The following is a 24,939-nucleotide window of genomic DNA, read 5'->3' as shown; positions in this document are numbered from 1 at the left end:
TCGGGGCCTAAGGCATTTTCTTTAAATATTCTTACCCACAGCAGACTTTTCCATGGTGTGTAGGTTTGATGTGTGGAATGATGAAAAAAAAATTTTTTATTTAGAGAAAAAGGTGTATTTATATAGGGAGTTGGAAGGTTGAGAAAAATCATTTGTTGTAAAAAGGGAAATGGAGTAGATAACCCAAACTCTGACTAACATCTTCTGAATAAAGGAATGTGTTCTGAAGGTGGGCTAATATGGTATGAGGAAGTATTCATGCTAGGTTTTGTCATTATTGGTGCTACGTCCTGTCCCGGTGACTTCCCTTAGTTTGAATGCTAAGACACTCTAACGGTGAGCATGCCCTGGGCTGAACTACTCAAACATTTATCCACCACTGAGCAGATGGATCAGAATCTTTTATCTCAGTTAAAGATGTGCAGGCAGGAGCCGAGCCCTTCCAATGTCCCTGTGCTGGTCAAACATGGAAAGAGATGGGAGATGTGTGGGACCAACCAGAAGGTGGGCAGGGGGTGCCCATTAACCCATCTCACCTGGTACTCTCATTTTCATTGGATGCAAAGAGGAGGAAAAGGGAAGAGGAAAGTCAAGTCAGAGAGGCAGGTAGAATCCTGGTGAGTTTTCTTTGACTCCATGTGGCCAGAACCCCAACCCTGGTTTTCTATGCTCCACCCAAAGCGGGAGACTATGGGGTTGGGGAAAGGAGACAGAGCAGCAGGTACACTATGAGGGTTAGCCCAGAGGAGAGCATTTTTGAAGCATCTGCTCTTTTCTGATTTGAGAAATTTAACTCTTTGCAGCCCCTGCTGTAAAGCAAGTTCTGCCTCATCCCCACCCCCACCCCAGGACTGAGGGCTGCATCATTTGCATATCATCTCCCATGGAGGCAGGGGCAACCAGCCATCAAGACCCTTTGGGTCATAGCCAGGTTTAAAGAGGACCTGCTTTGGTGGTCTTCATGCAAAATAAGGAGAAAAGGAGAAACCTGAACCACTGCTGAGAGTGCTAAGTATTTTGTTGTCTTTGCATTCATTCATCAGTGACTTCTTCCTAAGGGGGGCATTCATTAAGAAAGGCAGTTGACAAAAGAATCTTGAGTCACTGGAATAAAGTACAAGATAGAAAGAAATTTGAAAGGAAGTACTAATATTAAAATACCATTCTTTAAATTTGTAGATGTATTCCAAGTACTTTAAAAGACAGAGGAGATAGAGAAGATGGCAGACTGGTGAGCTGTATGTTTTAGTTACTCCTCCAGGAAAGTAGGTAGAAAGCCAGGAACTGCATGGACTGGACACCACAGAGCAATCTGACTTTGGGCATACTTCATACAACACTCATGAAAACGTGGAACTGCTGAGATCAGCGAAATCTGTAAGTTTTTGCGGCCAGGGGACCCGCGCCCCTCCCTGCCAGGCTCAGTCCCGTGGGAGGAGGGGCTGTCGGCTCCGGGAAGGAGAAGGGAGAACTGCAGTGGCAGCCCTTATCGGAAACTCATTCTGCTGATCCAAACTCCAACCATAGATAGACGGAGACCAGACACCAGAGAATCTGAGAGCAGCCAGCCCAGCAGAGAGGAGACAGGCATAGAAAAAAAAAACAACACGAAAAACTCCAAAATAAAAGCGGAGGATTTTTGGAGTTCTGGTGAACATAGAAGGGGGAAGGGCAGAGCCCAGGCCGGAGCTCAGGCCCTGAGGCGCATATGCAAATCCCGGAGAAAAGCTGATCTCTCTGCCCTGTGGACTTTTCCTTAATGGCCCTGGTTGCTTTGTCTCTTAGCATTTCAATAACCCATTAGATCTCTGAGGAGGGCCCTTTTTTTTTTTTTTTTTTTAATCCTTTTTTCTTTTTCTAAAACAATTACTCTAAGAAGCCCAATACAGAAAGCTTCAAAGACCTGCAATTTGGGCAGGTCAAGTCAAGAGCAGAACTAGGAGAGCTCTGAGACAAAACGCAATAATCCAGTGGCTGAGAAAATTCACTAAACACCACAACTTCCCAAGAAAAGGGGGGTGTCCGCTCACAGCCATCATCCTGGTGGACAGGAAACACTCCTGCCCATCGCCAGCCCCATAGCCCAGAACTGCCCCAGACAACCCAGTGTGACGGAAGTGCTTCAAATAACAGGCACACACCACAAAACTGGGCGTGGACATTAGCCTTCCCTGCAACCTCAGCTGATTGTCCCAGAGTTGGGAAGGTGGAGCAGTGTGAATTAACAAAGCCCCATTCAGCCATCATTTGAGCAGACTGGGAGCCTCCCTACACAGCCCAGCAGCCCAGAACTGCCCTGGGGGGACGGCACTCACCCGTGACATAGCACAGTCATCCCTCAACAGAGGACCAGGGGGTGCACAGCCTGGAAGAGGGGCCCACTTGCAAGTCTCAGGAGCCATACGCCAAAACCAAGGACTTGTGGGTGGTCAGTGGCAGAGACAAACTGTGGGAGGACTGAACTGAAGGATTAGACTATTGCAGCAGCCTTAAAACTCTAGGATCACCAGGGAGATTTGATTGTTAGAGCCACCCCCCCTCCCTGACTGCCCAGAAACACGCCCCATATACAGGGCAGGCAACACCAACTACACACACAAGCTTGGTACACCAATTGGACCCCACAAGACTCACTCTCCCACTCACCAAAAAGGCTAAGCAGGGGAGAACTGGCTTGTGGAGAACAGGTGGCTCGTGGACGCCACCTGCTGGTTAGTTAGAGAAAGTGTACTCCACGAAGCTGTAGATCTGATAAATTAGAGATAAGGACTTCAATTGGTCTACAAATCCTAAAAGAACCCTATCAAGTTCAGCAAATGCCACGAGGCCAAAAACAACAGAAAATTATAAAGCATACGAAAAAACCAGACGATATGGATAACCCAAGCCCAAGCACCCAAATCAAAAGACCAGAAGAGACACAGCACCTAGAGCAGCTACTCAAAGAACTAAAGATGAACAATGAGACCATAGTACGGGAGACAAAGGAAATCAAGAAGACCCTAGAAGAGCATAAAGAAGACATTGCAAGACTAAATAAAAAAATGGAGGATCTTATGGAAATTAAAGAAACTGTTGACCAACTTAAAAAGATTCTGGACACTCATAGTACAAGACTAGAGGAAGTTGAACAACGAATCAGTGACCTCGAAGATGACAGAATGGAAAATGAAAGCATAAAAGAAAGAATGGGGAAAAAAATTGAAAAAATCGAAATGGACCTCAGGGATATGATAGATAATATGAAACGTCCAAATATAAGACTCATTGGTGTCCCAGAAGGGGAAGAAAAGGGTAAAGGTCTAGGAAGAGTATTCAAAGAAATTGTTGGGGAAAACTTCCCAAATCTTCTAAACAACATAAATACACAAATCATAAATGCTCAGCGAACCCCAAATAGAATAAATCCAAATAAACCCACTCCGAGACATATACTGATCACACTGTCAAACACAGAAGAGAAGGAGCATGTTCTGAAAGCAGCAAGAGAAAAGCAATTCACCACATACAAAGGAAACAGCATAAGACTAAGTAGTGACTACTCAGCAGCCACCATGGAGGCGAGAAGGCAGTGGCACGATATATTTAAAATTCTGAGTGAGAAAAATTTCCAGCCAAGAATACTTTATCCAGCAAAGCTCTCCTTCAAATTTGAGGGAGAGCTTAAATTTTTCACAGACAAACAAATGCTGAGAGAATTTGCTAACAAGAGACCTGCCCTACTGGAGATACTAAAGGGAGCCCTACAGACAGAGAAACAAAGAAAGGACAGAGAGACTTGGAGAAAGGTTCAGTACTAAAGAGATTCGGTATGGGTACAATAAAGGATATTAATAGACAGAGGGGAAAAATATGACAAACATAAACCAAAGGATAAGATGGCTGATTCAAGAAATGCCTTCACGGTTATAACGTTGAATGTAAATGGATAAAACTCCCCAATTAAAAGATATAGATTCGCAGAATGGATCAAAAAAAATGAACCATCAATATGTTGCATACAAGAGACTCATCTTAGACACAGGGACACAAAGAAACTGAAAGTGAAAGGATGGAAAAAAATATTTCATGCAAGCTACAGCCAAAAGAAAGCAGGTGTAGCAATATTAATCTCAGATAAAATAGACTTCAAATGCAGGGATGTTTTGAGAGACAAAGAAGGCCACTACATACTAATAAAAGGGGCAATTCAGCAAGAAGAAATAACAATCGTAAATGTCTATGCACCCAATCAAGGTGCCACAAAATACATGAGAGAAACACTGGCAAAACTAAAGGAAGCAATTGATGCTTCCACAATAATTGTGGGAGACTTCAACACATCACTCTCTCCTATAGATAGATCAACCAGACAGAAGACCAATAAGGAAATTGAAAACCTAAACAATCTGATAAATGAATTAGATTTAACAGACATCTACAGGACATTACATCCCAAATCACCAGGATACACATACTTTTCTAGTGCTCATGGAACTTTCTCCAGAATAGATCATATGCTGGGACATAAAACAAGCCTCAATAAATTTAAAAAGATTGAAATTATTCAAAGCACATTCTCTGACCACAATGGAAAACAATTAGAAGTCAATAACCATCAGAGACTTAGAAAATTCACAAATACCTGGAGGTTAAACAACACACTCCTAAACAATCAGTGGGTTAAAGAAGAAATAGCAAGAGAAATTGCTAAATATATAGAGACGAATGAAAATGAGAACACAACATACCAAAACCTATGGGATGCAGCAAAAGCAGTGCTAAGGGGGAAATTTATAGCACTAAACGCATATATTAAAAAGGAAGAAAGAGCCAAAATCAAAGAACTAATGGATCAACTGAAGAAGCTAGAAAATGAACAGCAAACCAATCCTAAACCAAGTAGAAGAAAAGAAATAACAAGGATTAAAGCAGAAATAAATGACATAGAGAACAAAAAAACAATAGAGAGGATAAATATCACCAAAAGTTGGTTCTTTGAGAAGATCAACAAGATTGACAAGCCCCTAGCTAGACTGACAAAATCAAAAAGAGAGAAGACCCATATAAACAAAATAATGAATGAAAAAGGTGCCATAACTGCAGATCCTGAAGAAATTAAAAAAATTATAAGAGGATACTATGAACAACTGTATGGCAACAAACTGGATAATGTAGAGGAAATGGACAATTTCCTGGAAACATATGAACAACCTAGACTGACCAGAGAAGAAATAGAAGACCTCAACCAACCCATCACAAGCAAAGAGATCCAATCAGTCATCAAAAATCTTCCCACAAATAAATGCCCAGGGCCAGATGGCTTCACAGGGGAATTCTACCAAACTTTCCAGAAAGAACTGACACCAATCTTACTCAAACTCTTTCAAAACATTGAAGAAAATGGAACACTACCTAACTCATTCTATGAAGCTAACACCAATCTAATACCAAAACCAGGCAAAGATGCTACAAAAAAGGAAAACTACCGGCCAATCTCCCTAATGAATATAGATGCAAAAATCCTCAACAAAATACTTGCAAATTGAATCCAAAGACACATTAAAAAAATCATACACCATGACCAAGTGGGGTTTATTCCAGGCATGCAAGGATGGTTCAACATAAGAAAAACAATCAATGTATTACAACACATTAACAAGTCAAAAGGGAAAAATCAATTGATCATCTCAATAGATGCTGAAAAAGCATTTGACAAAATCCAACATCCGTTTTTGATAAAAACACTTCAAAAGGTAGGAATTGAAGGAAACTTCCTCAACATGATAAAGAGCATATATGAAAAACCCACAGCCAGCATAGTACTCAATGGTGAGAGACTGAAAGCCTTCCCTCTAAGATCAGGAACAAGACAAGGATTCCCGCTGTCACCACTGTTATTCAACATTGTGCTGGAAGTGCTAGCCAGGGCAATCCGGCAAGACAAAGAAATAAAAGGCATCCAAATTGGAAAAGAAGAAGTAAAACTGTCATTGTTTGCAGATGATATGATCTTATATCTAGAAAACCCTGAGAAATCGACGATACAGCTACTAGAGCTAATAAACAAATTTAGCAAAGTAGCGGGATACAAGGTTAATGCACATAAGTCAGTAATGTTTCTATATGCTAGAAATGAACAAACTGAAGAGACACTCAAGAAAAAGATACCATTTTCAATAGCAACTAAAAAAATCAAGTACCTAGGAATAAACTTAACCAAAGATGTAAAAGACCTATACAAAGAAAACTACATAACTCTACTAAAAGAAATAGAAGGGGACCTTAAAAGATGGAAAAATATTCCATGTTCATGGATAGGAAGACTAAATGTCATTAAGATGTCAATTCTACCCAAACTCATCTACAGATTCAATGCAATCCCAATCAAAATTCCAACAACCTACTTTGCAGACTTGGAAAAGCTAGTTATCAAATTTATTTGGAAAGGGAAGATGCCTCGAATTGCTAAAGACACTCTAAAACAGAAAAACGAAGTGGGAGGACTTACACTCCCTGACTTTGAAGCTTATTATAAAGCCACAGTTGCCAAAACAGCATGGTACTGGCACAAAGATAGACATATAGATCAATGGAATCGAATTGAGAATTCAGAGATAGACCCTCAGATCTATGGCCAACAGATCTTTGATAAGGCCCCCAAAGTCACTGAACTGAGTCATAATGGTCTTTTCAACAAATGGGGCTTGGAGAGTTGGATATCCATATCCAAAAGAATGAAAGAGGACCCCTACCTCACCCCCTACACAAAAATTAACTCAAAATGGACCAAAGATCTCAATATAAAAGAAAGTACCATAAAACTCCTAGAAGATAATGTAGGAAAACATCTTCAAGACCTTGTATTAGGCGGCCACTTCCTAGACTTTACACCCAAAGCACAAGCAACAAAAGAGAAAATAGATAAATGGGAACTCCTCAAGCTTAGAAGTTTCTGCACCTCAAAGGAATTTCTCAAAAAGGTAAAGAGGCAGCCAACTCAATGGGAAAAAATTTTTGGAAACCATGTATCTGACAAAAGACTGATATCTTGCATATATAAAGAAATCCTACAACTCAATGACAGTAGTACAGTCGGCCCAATTATAAAATGGGCAAAAGATATGAAAAGACAGTTCTCTGAAGAGGAAATACAAATGGCCAAGAAACACATGAAAAAATGTTCAGCTTCACTAGCTATTAGAGAGATGCAGATTAAGACCACAATGAGATACCATCTAACACCGGTTAGAATGGCTGCCATTAAACAAACAGGAAACTACAAATGCTGGAGGGGATGTGGAGAAATTGGAACTCTTATTCATTGTTGGTGGGACTGTATAATGGTTCAGCCACTCTGGAAGTCAGTCTGGCAGTTCCTTAGAAAACTAGAAATAGAGTTACCATTCGATCCAGCGATTGCACTTCTCGGTATATACCCGGAAGATCGGAAAGCAGTGACACGAACAGATATCTGCACGCCAATGTTCATAGCAGCATTATTCACAATTGCCAAGAGATGGAAACAACCCAAATGTCCTTCAACAGATGAGTGGATAAATAAAATGTGGTATATACACACGATGGAATACTACGCGGCAGTAAGAAGGAACGATCTGGTGAAACATATGACAACATGGATGAACCTTGAAGACATAATGCTGAGCGAAATAAGCCAGGCACAAAAAGAGAAATATTATATGCTACCACTAATGTGAACTTTGAAAAATGTAAAACAAATGGTTTATAATGTAGAATGTAGGGGAACTAGCAATAGAGAGCAATTAAGGAAGGGGGAACAATAATCCAAGAAGAACAGATAAGCTATTTAACGTTCTGGGGATGCCCAGGAATGACTATGGTCTGTTAATTTCTGATGGATATAGTAGGAGCAAGTTCACAGAAATGTTGCTATATTAGGTAACTTTCTTGGGGTAAAGTAGGAACATGTTGGAAGTTAAGCAGTTATCTTAGGTTAGTTGTCTTTTTCTTACTCCCTTGTTATGGTCTCTTTGAAATGTTCTTTTATTGTATGTCTGTTTTCTTTTTAACTTTTTTTTTCATACAGTTGATTTAAAAAAGAAGGGAAAGTTAAAAAAAAAAAAAAAACAAGGAAAAAAAAAAATGTAGTGCCCCCTTGAGGAGCCTGTGGAGAATGCAGGGGTATTCGCCTACCCCACCTCCATGGTTGCTAACATGACCACAGACATAGGGGACTGGTGGTTTGATGGGTTGAGCCCTCTACCACAGGTTTTACCCTTGGGAAGACGGTTGCTGCAAAGGAGAGGCTAGCCCTCCCTATGGTTGTGCCTAAGAGCCTCCTCCCGAATGCCTCTTTGTTGCTCAGATGTGGCCCTGTCTCTCTAGCTAAGCCAACTTGAAAGGTGAAATCACTGCCCTCCCCACTACGTGGGATCAGACACCCAGGGGAGTGAATCTCCCTGGCAACGTGGAATACGACTCCCGGGGAGGAATGTAGACCTGGCATCGTGGGACGGAGAACATCTTCTTGACCAAAAGGGGGATGTGAAAGGAAATGAAATAAGCTTCAGTGGCAGAGAGATTCCAAAAGGAGCCGAGAGGTCACTCTGGTGGGCACTCTTACGCACACTTTAGACAACCCTTTTTAGGTTCTAAAGAATTGGGGTAGCTGGTGGTGGATACCTGAAACTATCAAACTACAACCCAGAACCCATGAATGTCGAAGACAGTTGTATAAAAATGTAGCTTATGAGGGGTGACAATGGCATTGGGAAAGCCATAAGGACCACACTCCACTTTGTCTAGTTTATGGATGGATGAGTAGAAAAATAGGGGAAGGAAACAAACAGACAAAGGTACCCAGTGTTCTTTTTTACTTCAATTGCTCTTTTTCACTCTAATTATTATTCTTGTTATTTTTGTGTGTGTGCTAATGAAGGTGCCAGGGATTGATTTGGGTGATGAATGTACCACTATGTAATGGTACTGTAAACAATCGAAAGTACGATTTGTTTTGTATGACTGCGTGGTATGTGAATATATCTCAATAAAATGAAGATTAAAAAAAAAAAAAAAAAAAGGCAGAGGAGCTATAAAACAGATTTGCTTGTTGTTGGTGCAGGCTTTTGGATGGGCTGCCTCCATTTCTATTCTGTAAGGCATCTCACTCTCCAGGAAGCTAGACTTGGTTTCTTCACCGCATGGTGGTCTCAGAGCTTCAAAGATTATCCCTGATTCACGGCTGTGGAATAAGATACCCTGTCTTTGCGGGAGGAGTGGCAAAATGGGAGGGGACGTGATTCTGCGGAGGCCATTGGGAGGCCATTGGGAAAGCAATCTGGACCATTTCTTTCTGACACGACACTGAGGAGAACATGGCTGCCATCTTTATTCCCAAAATCCATGTCCTAAATCCCTCCAGTGGCTCCATTCATTACACAGTGTATGTCCACTGGAAAAATAAATTTGAGACAAGGGAAAACATAAAGGAAGGACTTCAGAAAACCCTCAGTCTTGACTATATTTTTTACAAAAAGTTATGGGTTTTGGTATCCTGCAGTTAAACTTATTTATTTGTTCATTTAAAAAAAAGTAGTTATACTTCAAATAATGGCACAGATGCAAAGGCAGAAAGGGCCTGTAGTGAAAAGTAAGCTTCCTCTCTGCATCATTCCCCTACCACCCAGCACCATTCCCCAGAAACCCCCATGCTGGTCAAACATGGAAAAGATGGGAGAAGTGTGGGACCAACCAGAAGGTGGGCAGGGGGTGCCTGTTGAGATTAAAATAATGTGAGATATATCTCAGAATGCGCAAATAATGCAAATTGCGGGTGTAAAGAAATATGCTTTACCTAAGTCTGCTCTAAGGATGAAATGTCTGCATTTACATAATTTTATTCTACTTCAACCATCCATTCAAAGGAGAAAGAGATACATGGATTCAGGGAGGGGTGTGGTATTTATTTGCATATGGCACCCTTTGAAGTCTGCAATTGACTGTGCTACTTTCTGCAGATTAGAAATTTAAGTGAAGGAGGGGGAAGAAAACTCAGAAATGTGTACAGATTAGAGTCCAGGAGGCGCCACTACCATCCATCATCCTGGAGGGTGATGAATTATCAGTCTGGTCTCCCAAAGCACTTGAAAGAGGAGTTTTTAAAGAACATGTGAAATATTAATAATGTCCATGGATTATTTAGCTAAAGCAAGATACCAATGTATCATGTCACCAGTGGTACTACGTAGACACTTATCTGTAACAAAGCAAAGTAACTGCTGTGACAATAGAAGAGTCAGGAAGAGGAAATGAGCTTTGTTGGGAGGCAGGAAATGTTACTGAGAAATGTATGGCACCGGTGGTTCATTTCAGTAGCGTATTTCTGGCAGAAGTCCGTATTAGGCAAGAAGGAGCAAGTAAAAGACAAGTCTGTTAATACATGTGGCTGTGGAGGAAAGATGTGGCCAGAGGACATCATATAATCAGAGGAAGGAGGGACTTGTTTTTCCTAATGGGAAAGACTTGAACCTCAGCCTTACCAACCCTACAAGCCATCTTACTGTGGGAATACGGCAAATGTTCTGGGGAGTTACACACACTCCACTCCAACCTCCTTAGACCCCCAACTCCTGCCATTCTAGGGACACCTCAGCCCCCCAACATCTGGGTCAGGCATGACTGAGGAGGAGCTAACAATAATAGCTAGTATTGAATGAATACTTGCTCCGTTCCACACCCTGTTCTTTCTACTTTACACATATAAGGCCAATTGATCTTCCTGTCAAGCCAGTTGCTTACCATTTTACGGAAGAAGAAACTGAGGGTCTAGAAAGGTTAGCTGATTTTCCACAAGTCACACAGCTAGTAAGTTGCAAGGCTGAGAGCAGAGTATGAACAGCCTAATTCCAGAAGCTGCCTTGCTGTAATACCACCCCTGCCTGAGTGTCCTACACAAGAACTAGAGGAACGTAAATGAAAATGTTTAGGGATATTTGATCATAGAGACTGACGGTGTTGCTATCTGTAAAGTCCACAAAGGCAAGGCTGGGTGGAAGTGTTGGCCTGTATCTCTCTGGTTCCCTCACATGGACATATTTCATTGTCAGCCCAGCTTTCTTCTCTTCAGATACAGCACTCGAAGAGTCCAACAGTCAGCCAAGAGATGGGACCCCAGAGACTGCAAGCACTAATCCAGTGTTGACCACATATGACTTGTTAATGGTGATCAAGAAGGCTGAACACAGAGAAATCTGTTCTTTTCAATGCAAGAGGCACGTCTGAGGCTGATGGAGGAGGTGGTTGGTTGGGTCATTTTGAAGAGATGGACCAAATTCATTAAGAGTTCACAGGGTAAAACTCCCATTTCCAACACTGCCTCCTTTCACTTTGACTATCTCTTGATTTCCTACATCTAGAGCTTCTGTCTGGTTAGGCTCAAAAGTTTTCGCCTTTTATTTCCAATCGTTCTCTTTGTTCATTGTTCTCCCCCAGTTCACCATCACCTATTTCTTTATGTCTTCTGGTCTGCTTGCTCTCTTCTCTAATATTTCTTGGCATTTGTATGTTCTCTTAATTATTTCACCACCTCAACCATATTTCTATTTCCTGAAATTTTAGCTTTTGATTAAAGCAATAAATGACCAGAAATATAACATTCCTGCATAGAGTCACTGTTTATTGGTCACTTCAATAGATACCTATGATCCTGGAAGTGGACTCATGCTTTGGCTACAATGTTTCATGTGAAGATCATGCCCAGTAAAATTAAATAATTATGCAATTAATACCTGAATGTGATATATATGTTTATATATCTACCACCGGTCTCTCAACCATCCAGCTACACATGCATACACATATGTATGATTTGCCTTATTCAATTTTCATTTGCACATTCAGATTCAGAGAGTTCGTGTTTACAAATCCAACATAGCTCTGTCATTCCATCGAAGGTCATTCATTCAATAAAAATTAATAGAGGTTTGGAGCCGGAAAAGTGTCTTTAAACTGTTAGAAATTTCAGGGTGCAGTCACAGAGAGCACGGAGACCAATCAGCTTTCGGGCAGGAAAGTTTTATTTGAGGAGCAGGGTTGGGGTTGGAAAGAAAAGTGCCATCAGCATGGTGGGGTCTGAAGTAAAGCTTCAGCCTGCCTGAGTCAAAGGGAGAGCTGGATTTATGCTTTGCTTTCAAGGGTGGTTAGCTGGCAAAGATGGACAGGGGTTTAGCTGATGGTTTAAAATGATTATTGTACCTGGGGGTCTGTCAGAGTGGGAATTACGAAGGAATGGCATTGAGCCAATGGAGAAGTGAGTAGTGGGCTTTATGCCCTCCTAAGGATTGGATGTATATAGCTGGGGAAAGGGGGGTTTGGGCAGGATGCAGTGGCCACAGCCTGTTATTCTGTCCACCAGGAAGTTTTGCACAAAAGGCTTGTCTAATATGCCATTTGTGACAGCCTGCATTTGGAGTGTAATTTTCCAACACAATCAAACATAGTTCCTGAAATTTACACTTTGAAAGCAATGTTTATTTATAATAGCAAAATGATAAACTGTTTTGATCTCTGTGGACATCTTACATTATTTTTCTGCAATATTCCTAAGCTAAGAAAATCTTCTTTGCCTTTTCCTGACCAATTCATCTGTGCATTTTAAGTATCAAATAGAAAACTTAGGTTCCCAAGAGAGACAAGTAGAAAGATAAATGATTTCTTAAAATAATAAATTAGAAAATATACAATAAAATAAAAGCAGAAATCTGTTTCCTAGAGTTTCCCTTTTCTTTTAAAACTTTTTTTAAAAATTATTTTTTCTTCGTTCCTTGTGCTGCCTGAATTTTCTCTGATGTCTTTGCAATGGCATTGCTCTGCAGATACCTGAATTATGTCATACCTACAGAGCAGATGAGTATGTATCCATAGCAACAGACAGCACAGGTAATGGTTCTGATTTTGTATAGATTCATGAGCCCTTAAAATTTTAACCATTTTAAGGAAAGAGAAAGAAACAGCTCTAACCTTAAGAGTTAAGAATACTGAATATTTTTATCTGGAACAATTATATGTACGCAATGATGGCTTTGAAATAAATGTAAGAATAAATACGATGCAGTGAAATTCAATGCAGTTTCTATTTGGAAATGTTAGAAGTGCAAATTCTATATTGAAAGAGAAAATCCATAAACCTCACTACTTCAGATTAGTGGAAAGAGTGGTCTGATTTATATTACATTTTGAAATAATCATTTATTTCTTTAAAAAAATTTGCACAATATATGAAGAAAAGCTTTGTTTGCAAAGGTAAAAATTCTGCGAGGTGATGTCCAAATCATCACAAATTATCGATTAGTCGGATCAGCATTAATGAGATTTTTTGGCAGAGAGGAATATCTTCACCTAGAGTAAAAGCAGACTTCCCTCTGCCTACATAATACTTCCTGATGCTCAGGAAACCTTCTGGTACAATAGATGAAAATTAGGAGGCTCTGATGTAAACTTTTTGGGACATATATTATCTTGCACAATTTCCGAAGTAATATAGAAAACAAAAAATTTGAGTACACTCCATTCTTGCTGTGACCATCTTGCTTTCCTCCTTAGAAATTGTCAACCGATCTCCAAACTAAATGATTTTCATTTTGAAATTCTGCACCAGTTTGATCCTAAATGATTTTCACGATCACCCCCTTTTTCGGTCATCCATTACTCTTAATAGTCAACATTCCATTCTTGCTGCTTCCTCGTTATTCTATATATTTGAGGGACACTCCCCAGATCTTGTACCCCTTAAGTCTTTTCAAAGGGAGTCTTCATCAAGGAAACTCCATCAAACCTCTTTGCGTGTAGTCATCTGGCTTCTTTCCTTTTTGCTTCTCTATTTGTCATTTACAACTTGAGACCTGCTGAAGACAAAGCCCCACGTTCCTTGCAGCTCCTTTGTGGGAAGGTCTAAGGTTGCCGTGTGTTCGTTCCCTATGTGGGGATTCCGTACATGTTGTTCACATAAAGTCTGGCCTCTTGGAGATGACAATGTGTAATGCATTCACATGTTGAGTTTGTTCTATGGACCAGCCATTTCACTAGTAGGATAGATGAAAATTACGAGGTTCTTTGACAATGCGTTTCATATAATTGTCATAAAAGCCCACTTCAAGGGCAGTATTTTTATCATTCCCCATTTTAAAGGTCATGGAGCTGAGGCTCATTGATGTTAGGGGACTGGACAAGGTCCCACAGTGGGAAAATTAGAACTTTATTCTAGCTGATGTCTAACAGTCCTTTCTGCCCTGAAGTTCAATATCTAAATTTTGTCATGAAAATAAAGTAAAACATATCCCAGTGAAAGAATCAGCTAATGTGGGTAAAGAAAACACTGTCCCTGTGTTCTTAGCTGTCCTTACAGATTAGGCACTCCAGTGAATTTCTGTAAAGGATGGGAGGAATGTTTGAGAAATAGCACAGGATTCTTTCCCTGATTTCCAAGCTTCCATGGGGTCAACGTTCCACCATTAGAGAGTTATCTCATGGCATTAAAACAGACTTTTTTCAAAATGCATGAACCCAAAGCCTTATTTTGACAGGACTCTAATTCTGATGCTTTGCAAAAAAATTGTTAATGCTCATATACATTTGGGAGACCTGGATTAAATAACTTGACAAGGGTTTTATTTTTTCTGTATTGTTTTGTTTGTTTTAATCATGAGTTCCCCCAGAATTTGGCACACTCACTTTCACCTCTGAGACCATAACATAAAATGCATCATTTCACACATTTATTGGGCTCCAGAATCTTGCTTTTCTTGAACACCAGATCCTATTAGTAAATCTCAGTGGTGTTTGTCTAGGAAGTACTGGATTAAGGTCTAATGTTTCCAGAATGTTGTGATTAAAATGCAAATCCCCCTAAATGGCTAACAGAATAAGCCAGTGGCCATGTCTTAGCCTGGGTGTCTTAACTTTGGCTGCACACTGGAATCGCCAGGGAAACAGTAAAAAATATCATTGCTTGATTTTTATTTAATTGGTCTGGAGGAGGCAGTGGGGTGTTTTAAAAGCTACCCAGATCATTCCAACATGCAGTCAAAGTTGAGAAGCACTGGTCTAGGCCTTAGTACAAAATGGGATTATTGGATCACCTTCCGATAATGCGCAGCAGTTGTGGATGGATTCTGAAAAGTGGGACTTGGTAGAAATAAATAGTGTTAACGTCACTAGAGGATTTGTCCAGATCCTGGGGAAGTACACAGGAAGGAAAACTTGAGATGCAGAGTGGACTTTGGGGAGTACCTGAGGCTTTTAAGATTGGAGTGAGAAGTGTTATACGATAAGCTTAAAAAAAGATAAGGGCATAAACGTTCTTTCTCCATGTATACTTTTCCTTCCTGCTGGCCCTGGCTACTTGGGGACATGAAGTTAGGTGGATTTTTGCCTTCATTTGTAAACACTCAAGGACAGAACAATGGATTCTGTTTTTGCGTAGTTTATATTGTGCCTATCACATGTCACTATGGATAAACATTCAGCAAAGTAAACATGGACTCCTGATTTTTAAATTCTCAATTAGAACTTGACATAAAGCACATTCATCAAGAATCAGCCATGTGCTAGTTGTGGTAATTGTTGAAACCAATCCCGAATTATAGATTTTTACTCCTAGAAAATTGCATATCTCTAGCAGTGTGTGCAAACTACAATAATTTGCTTTCTGTGTGTGTGTGTGCAGTCACACTCATTAAAATTCATTCACTTTCTCTTTAATTTGTAAACTGAAGCCGACAGTCAATATGTCTCCCTGCAACTTGTTTATTCACTTGCTTTTGTAGATAGTAAGCTGTGCCACCTTGCTATGGAAAATGGATATTTTGTTTCCAATCTTAAATAATTAAGCTAGTGTGATTTTCCACTGTCTTCTAGTTATCGGTACATGCACTGATGACAGGCGTCCATCTCATGTTCTGTTCTATCATCTCTGTGCCAGTTTGAATGTATTATGTCCCCCAAACGCCATTATCTTTGATGTAATCTTGTGTAGGAAGACATTATCAGTGTTGATTAGATTGTAATTCTTTGAGTGATTCTTTGGAATGCACCCCACCCAGCTGTGGGTGATGACTCTGATTGGATAATTTCCATGGAGGTGTTGCTCCGCCCATTTGGGGTGGGTCTAAGTTGATCAGTGGAGCCATACACATGAGCTGACATAACAGAAGGAACTCAGTGCAGCTGTGAGTGATGTTTTGAAGAGGAGCTACAGCTAAGAGGGACACTTTGAAGAAAGCACAGGAGCTGCAGAAGAGAGACAGTTTGAAGACGGCCGTTGAAAGCAGACTCTTGCTCCAGAGAAGCTGAGAGAGGACAAATATCCCAAGTGCAACTAAGAGTGACATTTTTGAGGAACTGCAGCCAGAGAGGAACGTCCTGGGAGAAAGCCATTTTGAAACCAGAACTTTGGAGCAGACGCCAGCCACGTGCCTTCCCAGCTAACAGAGGTTTTCTGGACGCCATTGGCCATCCTCCAGTGAAGGTACCCGATTACTGATATGTTACCTTGGACACTTTATGGCCTTAAGACTGTAACTGTGTGAACAAATAAACCTCCTTTTATAAAAGCCAATCCATTTCTGGTGTTTTGCATTCAAGCAGCATTAGCAAACTAGGACAATCTCCATCCCCAGTTTCCCCATAAGAGAGAATCACAGGCACAAGTACATTTCAAAAAGGTTACAGTGAGGGTCATCTTAAAATCATGTTTGCTTACCAATGTTTCTTTTGGCTTTTATGCTTCAAATCTAAAAGACATAATTTTTCTTTTGATTTTCATCCTGAAAGCATTTTCTTTTTCACCTGTACAATGCCCAAGAATATGGGGAACTCTAAGGCAGCCAGACAACTTGAGACGTCTATCTGCATCTCCTCAGCCAATCCCAGAGAAGGGCCTCTTAGCCATGTCCTCTCCTTTCTGGCTTCTGTGACCTGTAGGACCTCTTTATAAGGCCTCCAATAAACCAGATGAAGGCCCCCATCTTTCAGTTGGGTCACGCCTTAGCTAAAAACGTCTCCAAGAGGTCCCATTCGCCATGAGGTCACATCCTCAGGAAGGCTGGCTAAGGTTAAGTACTTGTTATCTTCTGGGGCCCATTACTCAACCCACCACATTACTTACTCCCTTTTTTTTTTTTTTTTTTTGACAATTCTAGTAGAAACAATGACTCCCTTCTTTGGATAGAGATTTCTATTTTAAAACCCATAATGTTCACCAAGACCCGTCTCTACCCCTTTGCTCCCCCTAAGGCAAAAACCCAGATTTCATTCATCTTTGCATTCCCAGACGCATAGATCTGAATAGCGAGTATGCTGATGTACATTTAGGTGTCAATTGATGTTTTTAAGATACACAGTCTTTATTTAAACATTTGCAGTTTAATGAAACTGTTAAATTCATGAAATCCGTTTCATCCATCTGTTGAAACATAATACTCAAAGCGAAAAAAAAGTCTCTTCAAAATATATGCTTATCTAAACATCATGTTTGGGGCCACGATGAAGTGTAAGTAGACTGAAAAAAGATAGCAACTATGCAAAAATGAGGCTTAGCATTCTTTTCAGCAACTTTAATAGTTACATTTTTCTTAATCCGTTCTCTATTTTTTGTTTATGGAGTCATATTTGGCTATTATTAATGTGTTTTTATGTTTATGTAGCAAACCTAAAATTGGGAAAGAAAAGCATGATATTAACAATGTCTATTTCTACAGAAAAAAAGGGAAACTTTTGCTTGTAGAAATTGATTTGCAGAGCATAAGTTATGCCACTATGAAGAGAGATTTCTCTTGAAACCAAGAGCCCTATCATTTCCTTTGTCATTTGACATCTGCAGGGTAAGAGTAAATATTTCTTAATTTAGATGAAGGTACAGCTATTTCTCATGTGAATCCTTTAAATGAATCTCCTGGAGAAGGTGTTATTTCCTCCTTCACATGTCTACCTTAAATATAGTACCTGCACAGATGAAGCAAATGCAAAAATAGCTTAAGATTTAAATAGGTGATATTGTCTCACATGTAAAAGATGTCTCATTTGTGATATAAAAGCTGTTTCTATCCTTCAGGATTTCCAGTGGCTTTAATTTTTCATACAGTTCCTATTTTTAGAATGTAATTAATGGAAAGGTTTAGCTCAAAAGGTTTTCATTTTTCTGCCAGGCTTGAATCCCTTGCTAATAATGAACTAAATCTATAATTTTAGCTATCCAGTCATCTATTTTCTACTTAATTCATTTATTTATCTACAGTCTTCCTTGCTCCGGAAGCCTCAAAGGTGGTAACACTTATTAGGAAATTTTATCCTTATCGTACATTATTTGCAATTTTAAAGGTATTGGAACTCTGGCATATGGAGGTTCAATGGTGAAGGGGTGCTTCCACATTGGAAATCTGATTCTTATAATGTATTCAACAAAATGCCCAGTATCCAAAATATCTCAATTAAATATTTCATATTATTATTATGCACACATACATGCACATACACAGGAGCCTAAATTGGTTCACTCAGATAGACTTACTTGGCCAACTTAGTAAAGATGTCATAACATCTCTGGTCGACTTTGATTTTAGGTGAAATTTTTAATACCACCTTCAGAGGTATCGTCTTTTCCCCTAAAATATAAGGCAATGAATGTACTTAGTGATAAAACATAAGAAATAGGAATGTGATAGTCAAACTCTCAAACAAGAAAAATATTCCCCTTGGAAAAGGATCAGAACAAGAGTGCAAAGCAGTGAGTGGGTGGGGCCTGCAGGGCTCCAGTGGGAGGGCTGCCCCACTTAGAAAAGGAAGAGCTCTTCTGAGCACGGCTCAGAGATGAAGTTTATAGGAACTCGAGGTCCTGGGGGAAGGACGGGGGAAGAGACAAGTTTGCACCAGGAACAGAGCGAAGCTGTCTGCAGATTCAGCGAGTGGACTGGTGAGATCTCCTACCATTCTGGACAGCAGCTCTAAGCTGTGAGTATACCATCTTAGAGGGGTGCCTTACAACCTCGGAGCTGAGAAGGGTACGAGGACAGAGAAGCCAAGAAATGGAGGTGTGTGTGTGTGTGTGTGTGTGTGTGTGCGTGCAAGAAAGAGACGGACAGAGAGACATCTCGTCACCTGCAAATCCAAATTTAAAACCTATGAAAAAATCTAAAACTACAAAGAACAGCTTCCAAGTCGTTCATTGGACTATAAATTCAATTTTTGAAAAAAAAAATACATTCATTAAGATCATTTAGAACAGAGAAGGCAACCTTGAGAGTAGCTGTCACCGTCTAACCCTAACTCTACAGAGACTCTAAAGTCTCATAAAACTGCAAGGGTTGTGAGAAAAAAAACACAACCACCATGAAAGGGCAAAACTTATGAAATGGAAACCAGCAGAAACCAAATAAGAACAAGTGAGTATGAAAATTCAAAGTTTAGAACTCTAGGGAAGAAAAACATGGGAATACAATATAATAGTATAAAGTCTAGACTCTACAAAATCAATGAGAAAATGAAAGAATATAGTGCTGAGGAAGCAGAGAGAAACAAAGAAAGAAAACATCAAGAGCAGTGAAGTGGTAAGTATATCGACATGGGTTATGGAAAAGGAGATGGGAGAGAAGAGAATGGCAACAATATTTGAAGAGAAAATGGCTAAGACTATTCCTAAATTAAAGAAAGATAGCAGCCCTCTCAGTGAAAGGATATTCCAAATGCCAAACAGTAGTTCAGCAAATCCACACATTGAGGTAAAACTACAGAATATTATGAAGTGAAAGTGAAGTTCCTCCCCAAGTGAAAAGACAGATTACAAAAGAAAGGCAAAGTCTAAAATTTTAAAAATCTGACCTGGTGGTAGATTTCAAATCAACATCAAAAGAGGCGAAAGGTGCTGGGGAAGGAGCTTAGAATTGCTGAGGAAAATAAATGTCAATCTAAAATTCAATACTCTGAAAACTATTGTTCAATTAAACAAACACATTTGCAGACATAGGGAGACTAGGAGTTTACCACCTGTATATCGTCAACGAATAAATTAACAAGGGAAGTACTTCAACAAGAATAAAGGAATAAAAGAGAAACAATTTGGAAGAAAAAATGGGACTCTTGGATACTGTTAAACATTGGTAAATTTAATCAACTGTTGTCTAAAAGCAAATAATGACTGCATGTATTTTTTGGATTGTTGTTTATTAAAGAAGTAGATTTACAGAAGAATCATACAGAAAATACAGGGTTCCCATATACCCCCGTCACACACAGAGTTTTCCCGATTATTAACACTTTGTATTCATGTAGAACCTTTGTTAGATGAAACAATATTATTATAATTATACAATTAACTGTACATCCACAGTTTATATCAAGATTCTCTATTTGTGTTGTACAGTCCTATGGTTTTTCTAGAATTTTTATTCTAGTAACATATGTACAACTAAAATCCATGCCCCTTTTTTAATTAAAGAAGTTGTGGGTTTACAAAAAAATGATGCATAAAATTCAGAGTTCCCATATATCACCCTATTGTTAACACCTTATGTTGGTGTGGTACATGAAAGAATATTTTTATAATTGTACTATTTTATAGTCCATCATTTACAATAGGGCTCACTGTTTGTATTGGACAATCCTATGTTTTTTGTCTCTGTTAATTTTTATTCTAGTAGCATACATATAACCTAAAATTTCCCCTTTTGACCACATTCAAATAATATAACTCAGTGGAGCCATTACATTCATCACATTGTGTTGCCATCACCAACATCCCTTCCCAAAGATTTTTTATACGGTAAAACCAATTAAAATGGGCAGGGGGTGGTTTTCAAAGAATAGTAAAAACATGCTGAACTTTGACCTGGGAGCCCTTGCTCCTGCTTCTTCCCTGACTGATAACTGGCTCGAGATTGCATGTCATTGGACGTTTTCTCTGGAAGGGATCTCAAAGAGCATCTAATCAAAACCTTTCATTTCAAAACATAGAAAAGTCCAAGCCCAGAACATGTGTATCATCTGCCCAGGTCACACGTATGACTGGAACGCCACTTTCTGATTCCTTGTCCAGTTTTCCCACTAGAGAAATAATCTCCTCTTATGCATTATTTCCACTTGCTGCCCTGTTGGCACGTCATCCTCTCCTTTACTGTTTTATAATATTTTCTCTGTACCAATTTACTTTGCTTCATCGATGACTGCTTTAGACAACTAGATAAAATGATAGAAAAAAATCTAAACAGCATCAAATACTCAAAAGTATTTTCCCCTTCAAAAGTTGTTGGATACATAATCAGAAGTCAAGTGTGCTTTCTGACAGTAATAAAATCCCCCTTTACTGGGAAAAAAAAATCTCCTGGGTCTTTTTTCCAGCTCTCACTACTGTTTTCAGACAAGCAGTCTCTAGCTTGAAGCAATCCTTGATGATGAAAGCAGGCCAGACAGGGAAGGACAGTGGAAAGCCCTCGTTTTTAAAAGGGATTTAAAAGGCCTTCACTGATATAGACATTTTGTTTTATAATCCATTCTGCTATGTCTCAGAGCGATTTCTTTATTTGACCTCTCTTCAGGGATGTGAGTGGTTATCTGCTTCCCAGCTGCCTGCAGAGGATCTGTTTATGGAGGTCCACACTCTGATAAGGGGCAAGGCGGGTCATTTCATATTTCGTGTGGTGTCTTTTGCTCCTGGTGTCTCATTTTTAATTTTTTCCTTGTACAGTTGCTCTTGAACTGAGTAATAGAGCCTTATGTTAAAAATACAATGAAAAGCTCTACTGCTGAAGCAGAATATTTACAAATGGACTATTTTAATTTTTAGGAGTATATGTCATATCACACTTTCAGTTAATAAACAAAACTATTGGTCCATAGAAAGCTGTAGAGGACGCCTGGAAAAGGGTGAGGTGGGTTCACTTCTCCCGACCTGGGACCCCAAACCAGTGAGGACCATTGCATCATTTTGTTGCCACGTCCTCTTACAAGCCCAGACATGGTCACTGAATGCCTGTGGTAACCAGAGGGTGACAAAGATGAAATGATTTTTGGGAAATCCATGCCTATCCTGCAATCTGAGAGCTTCTGCCAGCAGGTTGCCTGGCTGAATAACACAGGAATTTGTAATTCATGACACTCAAGATGGAAAACAGGTCTTATTTCACAGGTATCTTGCCTTTCAGAGATGCAAATTCGTCTACATTCATTTTATCATGTGGATAGGGTCACTGGGGGAAAATGACTTAGGGGAGAGAACATGGGAATGGTTTGATGCCAGTGAAGTTGCGAGATGCTGCAAATGGGAAAGAGTTCTATGTAGGGAGGGCAACGTCAGGGCAGGTAGTATCTCTGCCCGGCAGATAGGGTCATTCACTGACAATCGCCGCCTGGTGACTTTCAGCGCAGACTTAAACAACAGAGAGTTAGCTGCTCCCAGTTCTTGAGGCTGGGTGTCTGACGTCTAGCATCCGGCTCGCTCCCTCTCAAGCCCGTTGGAGGGATGCTTTCTTGCCTCTTGTTTGCATCCGTTGATTTTGCTGGCCCTCCTTAGTCTTCCTTGCCTTGCAGCTGCACCATCTGCTCCCTGCCTCTGACTTCCTCTGGCTGTCTTTCTGTCTGTCCCTATGTCCAAGGTCCCCTCTTCTTACTGGACACCAGTCCTATTGAATTAGTGCCACCCTAATCCAGTGTGGTCTCATCTTAAGTAATCAGCTTTTCAAAGACCCTCTTTCCGAGTAAGGTTACATCCTTGGGACCAGGAGTTAGGGCTTGAACATATCTTTGTGTTTGAGGAGCAGTAGGTTTCCAAATCAAGCAGGTCACATTTTATTCTTGGCCCCATCTCTTGGCAATAGCTCAATTTTCTCATTTGCAAAATGGATGTGTCGATGCCTACATCACAAGATAACTATGAAGGTTCACTGGAGGATATAAATGTAAAGCAGCTGGGCAGAGTGACTGCATTCAAAAGATCCGAGATAATCGGAAATGCACTTCCTTTTTGCGCCTCCCACCAGGGCACAGCCAGCACCCATCCTTCCCAACTCTGGTAATGGAGACACGTGAAATCCCCGGATCCGCAGTCTGGAATCAGAATTGCATTTGCAGGCATGCGACAGTGGCATTTGGCTCAGTATTTTACGGCACAGAGGAACTTGGAAATATAACTTTGCTTTCAACCAAGGGGAGATTTATCTTCTTTTGACTGTACTCCAAAGCCTCTGGCCAATGCCAGCACCAAATCCTCAAATTCATGAATTATCCACATAAATATACAATTACCAGTCTCTCACCTACTTCACCGTAAAAGCTTTCCTTAAAAGGGAAGTCCCCCAGCAAGGGAATTGTACCTCTGGAGAGGGTGGGGGGAGCATGTGGCATGAAACGGTATAGATATTAGAAAAGATGACGGCTTCCTGCCTGAGAATCCTCACCGTGCCTTGCATTTGAACCAGCTGCTCTTGGTTCAAAATCTTATTAAAACGGCGAGCAGAATGGAATGTGGGTTTGAGCATTTCAACCACCTTTACCATGGGGGAGCTTGAAAAGAAGGTGCCAGTTTTCACTGTCTAGTTTTCTAGCCGTTGGGCATGAGGTGAGTTCATTCTTACTCATCTAGTGACCAGGTGACGGTGTGATGGCTTTGTTAGCATCGCGAGTCCCCTATGTCACTGTGTGACAATTATAAGCATGCTAATTTTCTTAAAGCAGGATGAAAGTGTGTTTCCTGTTAGAGGTGGGAAGCTGACGGCCTCGCCTATCATTCTCACTAAACCTTATGGTTTCTAAGTTTAAACCACCTCCTGACATGGCCAAGGTCTGTTTTGCTGAACCAGAAATAATTCACTGTCTTTCTCCTCTTCAATGATTAAGGCAAAGCAAAATCCAAGCTCTTTTGAAAGTGCTTCTCCAAGTCCAGCTATTATTATTATTGTTCTTTGACTTGCTTGATTTGCAAACTTGCACATGTGTCTTTTAACTCCCCTAAGTTGATATTTCCTAATCTACTCAATAGGAGTGACTTTAGTTACCATTCATAGTTTTTTCTGACTGCCAGGCATTATTTTAAGGGTTTGCCTGCTTTAAGTGTTTCCATGTGTGTTGCAACTCTGTGACGCAGGCATTCATATTATCCCCCCTTAAGAGGTGAGACAGCGGAGGTGCGGGGAGATGAAGGAACTCCTCAGGTGTGCCCCTGGGATGGGCAGAGCCGAACCTGGGTGCCCAAGCCTGAGCTCTAAACCACTGCACCTTGCTCCTTCCCAATACCTGCATAAAAGCGTCACGTGTCCTAAGCAAAACTAAGTGTGAGGGAACCAGCAGAGAGACAGGTAAATGGAAGGAAACCACAAAATGGAAGTTCTTGCCTGTTTTCTGGAATAGCAGCATTCCTCAGACCCAGCTTTCTTGCCTTTAATCTCGGTTCTTCGATACACCCCTTTCGCTCTTTGACTTTTGTGTTCCTTAAACACCATTTGGATAATCGCATCACCATTCCCAGGAGGGACATGCACAATCATTTCCTTCACCCGGGAGCCTCCACCAACCACCATCATTCCTCAGACAATCTCCACTCTGTATCAGCCCCTGTTGTCAACCTCGTGAGCTCCTTGGAAAGGGGAGCTCAACCCTCTCCATGCCTGTGTACTCCTGATGTGTGTGTTCAATCATATATAAGTGCAGTTGGAGTAGGAACCCTTCATGTGAATGACTTGACTGGGTCTTTTCCATTTGGACAATAGTCAAGTTCCTAATAGGAGGGAAAGTGCAGAGACAGATCATGGGAGTGAAATGAAATAAAAGTCCAGAAATGGGGTGAGGCTTACTCTTAAAGAAAAATGTTGCTCTCCTCCTGCTTTGCTTAGAAGTAGTCCTAAGTCTAATCCGACTCTTGGGACTTCTCTCTCCCTCACAGCATGGTTAATCCTGTGTGATACAAATCTATTTCTAGGCAGGGACGAATATAGTCCGTCA

General features: G+C 40.4%; 1 protein-coding gene across 2 annotated transcripts in view; it reads left to right on the top strand.

The window, feature by feature from the left end:
* The window catches only part of STS (steroid sulfatase), a 646,106-nt gene that overhangs the window by 481,268 nt on the left and 139,899 nt on the right, over window positions 1-24,939 (top strand). The window contains exon 16 of one of the 2 annotated variants that reach the window (XM_037821493.1): window positions 11,067-11,916. The exons of the other annotated variant lie outside the window; for it this stretch is intronic. The gene's annotated coding sequence lies outside the window, so the exon portion shown is untranslated. Of the gene's footprint in view, window positions 1-11,066; window positions 11,917-24,939 lie in introns of those variants that run through there. 2 annotated transcript variants of the gene reach the window in all.

Source organism: Choloepus didactylus, chromosome X (assembly GCF_015220235.1).
Source record: "Choloepus didactylus isolate mChoDid1 chromosome X, mChoDid1.pri, whole genome shotgun sequence".
Lineage (NCBI taxonomy): Eukaryota > Metazoa > Chordata > Mammalia > Pilosa > Megalonychidae > Choloepus > Choloepus didactylus.
The sequence above is the reverse complement of the archived record's forward strand: the minus strand, read 5'-3'. Positions and strand labels throughout refer to the sequence as shown.